This window comes from Copadichromis virginalis, linkage group LG10, assembly GCF_057382275.1.
Source record: "Copadichromis virginalis isolate Kocher_CV1m ecotype Utaka linkage group LG10, C_Virginalis_male_GT1.1, whole genome shotgun sequence".
NCBI lineage: Eukaryota > Metazoa > Chordata > Actinopteri > Cichliformes > Cichlidae > Copadichromis > Copadichromis virginalis.
In genome coordinates this window covers 34,831,641-34,836,169 of record NC_140627.1, presented here as the reverse complement: position 1 = coordinate 34,836,169, position 4,529 = coordinate 34,831,641, and positions in this window count along the sequence as shown.

Here is a 4,529-nt window from a genome sequence, read left to right as displayed (position 1 = left end):
CCACCCACCCATCCATCCATCCCTCCATCCATCATCGGTCCATCCATCCATCCATCCATCCATCCATCCATCCACCCACCCATCCATCCATCCATCCCTCCATCCATCATCGGTCCATCCATCCATCCATCCATCCATCCATCCATCCATCCATCCATCAGTCCATCCATCCATCCGTCCATCCATCCATCAGTCCATCCCTCCATCAGTCCATCCCTCCATCCATCAGTCCATCCGTCCATCCATCCATCAGTCCATCCCTCCATCCATCAGTCCATCCATCAGTCCATCCATCCATCAGTCCATCCCTCCATCCATCAGTCCATCCGTCCATCCATCCATCAGTCCATCCCTCCATCCATCAGTCCATCCGTCCATCCCTCCATCAGTCCATCCCTCCATCCATCAGTCCATCCATCAGTCCATCCATCCATCAGTCCATCCCTCCATCCATCAGTCCATCCATCCATCCATCCATCCATCCATCCGTCCGTCCATCCATCCATCAGTCCATCCCTCCATCCATCAGTCCATCCGTCCATCCATCCATCAGTCCATCCCTCCATCCATCAGTCCATCCATCTGTCCATCCCTCCATCCATCAGTCCATCCATCCATCCATCAGTCCATCCCTCCATCCATCCATCAGTCCATCAGTCCAGCCATCCATCCATCCATCCATCCATCCATCCATCCATCCATCCATCCATCAGTCCATCCCTCCATCCATCCATCAGTCCATCCATCAGTCCATCCCTCCATCAGTCCATCCATCAGTCCATCCCTCCATCAGTCCATCCCTCCATCAGTCCATCCATCAGTCCATCCCTCCATCCATCCATCCATCCATCCATCCATCCATCCATCATTGGTCCATCCATCCATCCATCCATCCATCCATCATTGGTCCATCCATCCCTCTATCCCTCCATCCATCAGTCCATCCATCCATCAGTCCATCCCTCCATCCATCCATCCATCCATCCATCCATCCATCCATCCATCCATCCATCAGTCCATCCCTCCATCCATGCATCCATCCATCCATCCATCATTGGTCCATCCACCCATCCATCCATCCATCATTGGTCCATCCATCCCTGTATCCCTCCATCCATCCATCAGTCCATCCATCAGTCCATCCCTCCATCCATCCATCCATCCATCCATCCATCCATCCACCCACCCATCCATCAGTCCATCCCTCCATCCATCCATCATTGGTCCATCCATCCATCCATCCATCCATCCATCCATCCATCCATCCATCCATCATTGGTCCATCCATCCCTCTATCCCTCCATCCATCCATCAGTCCATCCCTCCATCCATCCATCAGTCCATCTATCCATCCATCCATCCATCCATCCATCCATCCACCCCTTCATCCATCCATCTATCCCTCCAGCCATCATTTCATCCATGAATCCATCTGTCCATCCATCCATGAATCCATGCATCCATCCATCAGTCAGATTAAGTCTGGGTTTAATCCGATGAGCAGAAGAGACCCTCCAACAGGATGAGTCATGCACAGAGAGCAGAGAGTCTTCAGTGTCACAGGTGTGACGGCAGGTTTAACACTGAAAGCTGTGCTGTATGATCACAGTTTTAAACAATTTCTCTTCTGAGCTGAGAAGTTCACACCAGTGAGACATTAAAGACTCATTACTGCTGCCAGTAGCTCAAACAGGTGTCTCATTGTAATCAGATTACATTATTTAGTTTGAGTAAATGTTATATTGTTGTGAAAAGGCCTTCGATGTGGCTCGTTTCTCAGCGTGGCCTCAGACTGACAGTTCCAGGGTTCTGTGGGTTAGCAGTTAAAGATCAGTCTGAGGAGTAAACACAAAGACTTCATGCTCATCAGCTTCTGCTGTTGCCTGCTCACTTCTCTTCTTGGGGCTCACGTCTGATTGGCTGAAGATCGGCTACATCAACCTCCAGGCTCCCGTACCTGCTGGAGCTCCCGGGCTGGTTTGGCACCGTGTCTGTGAAGTTCTGCTGTGGGTGTTGTCCTCTGCTGCCCCCTGCTGGTCTGATTTCTGCACACCTGCTGCTGATCTGTAGTCCTCTCAGAATAAACATCATCAGTTAGTATATCAAAGTAAAACATGTCTCTGTCCTGAGTGGAAATAAAAGCAGGTTTTAATCTGGCTCACTGAATCTATGCAGAGCAGCATTCTGTTTATGTGGCTTAGAATGAAAATGTATTATTACAAAATAAATTGTGCGTTGAATAAAAACATTTCCCAGGGGCCTCCTGCAGTCAGACAAGTTTTTTTACATAAAAGAGCTCACCTGCTTGCTCAGGTGTGAGTGGGCTGGCTTAGTGTCAGCAGTGTGGGTGTGGGGAGCTGTGAGTGGGACAGCTGAGCCTGAGGTGTGATCTGTGTGGCAGCAGGTCACAGGTACACGTGTCAGCAACACACACACATTACTTCCTGTTACAGATGAAGTGAGCTAGCTAACACTGGGGCTGTGTCCCAATTGAGAGACCGCATGCTTGAACTACGCGCACTACTGAAGTCTGTATCTGCAGCAGAATGGAGCTAAAATAAATGTTGGTTTCAGTTCTATGAAGCTTTGAGTATTTTGGATCAGTAGCTGCTGTGTTTGTTGCATCATATTGCTGTAACTGTTTATATGCTTTATATATTCTGAGCTAAGTTGATCTATAGTGTTACATCATATTCTATAAGGATGTTATGTGTTTGTAGACTTTCTGCCCAGTTTGACCCATTTAGCAGACGTCAGCCTGTTTAAGGCTCTGATATCTATTCTGTGTGACTTACAGCAGTTATGACATGGTCTGATTTTCTCACCCAATAAAGGAATATTTCATATATCAGTCTACTCTTCATTCTATCAGACACAGTTATCACAGCTCGCACATTTGCTTGTTACACATATATTCAATTCAATTTATTTATTCAATTCAATTTTCTTTATATAGCGCCAAATCACAACAAAAGTCGCCTCAAGGCGCTTCATAGATACAGAGAAAAACCCAACAATCACATGACCCCCTATGAGCAGCACTTTGGCAACAGTGGGAAGGAAAAACTCCCTTTTAACAGGAAGAAACCTCCGGCAGAACCAGGCTCAGGGAGGGGCGGGGCCATCTGCTGTGATTGGTTGGGGTGAGAGAAGGAAGACAGGATAAAGACATGCTGTGGAAGAGAGACAGAGGTTAATAACAGATATGATTCAGTGCAGAGAGGTCTGTTAACACATAGTGAGTGAGAAAGGTGACTGGAAAGGAAAAACTCAATGCATCATGGGAATCCCCCAGCAGCCTACGTCTATTGCAGCATAACTAAGGGAGGATTCAGGGTCACCTGGTCCAGCCCTAACTATATGCTTTAGCAAAAAGGAAAGTTTGAAGCCTAATCTTAAAAGTAGAGATAGTGTCTGTCTCCTGAATCCAAACTGGAAGCTGGTTCCACAGAAGAGGGGCCTGAAAACTGAAGGCTCTGCCTCCCATTCTACTTTTAAATACTCTAGGAACAACAAGTAGGCCTGCAGAGCGAGAGCGGAGCGCTCTAATAGGTTCAATGCTTATATGTAAGCATTGAACCAAATTTAGTACCAACATATTAAACGAACAATATTTGTCTCTTATATATGATACATCTGTATATACACTGTCAGAGATACTTGTCTTTGAGTGAAGATTTAAAGTGATAGGAAATATAAATAAATGCAACTTGAATCTCTGACCCAGAGTTCAAGCTCACTGCTGTAATATATCCTGTAATAGATAGATAACATAATAATCTGACAATACTATAATATTGTCCATATTATATTCACATTACCACAGTGAGATGTCTTTAGTCTCATGAACAACATTAATTGTTATTTACTAACTAATCTTAAATGACTGTTCAGCACAGACATGAAGCCCAACAATCATGTTTTACAGTCCCGTGGTCTCAGCCTCAGATACTCAACTGATCAAAGTGATGTCAGAACAAAAATGAATGACCAACATTTTTCTCCTTCATTTCTGTCAAACAAAGCTGTATGAAACGTACGTAGTGCGCGTACTTCAAGCGTGCGGTCTCTTAATTGGGTGCTTTCATATGGACGCTCAGCATCAGTCAGGAGCACCTGGACGAAACCAAATCAAAGACAGGGGTGGGTGAGCTAAACGAAGCTCATGCTAGCAGACACATTTATAAGGAACCTATAAATATTTCTAATGTTTCTAATCATCTTTCAAACTTTGTTTCATGAGTTTGTCATCAAAGCAGCTGTGACGCCGGATCATCAAAGCCCGGCTTTGTGTTCAAGCTGAACCCTCAGGTCAGAGGTCAGCTGGGCATCAGCCTTCTCTGTGAACTTCCTGCTCCAAGATCTGAGCGCGCTCACATCAAGGGGATCGACTGAGCTCCGCCTCCCCCAGTCACAGCCGTTATCAGAGGAACATGTGTGTGATGGCTGCACTCACAGCCACACAGGGGTAATATCACCATTGTATTGTATTGTATCTTTATTTGTTTCAGACATATAAAACAAAAAAA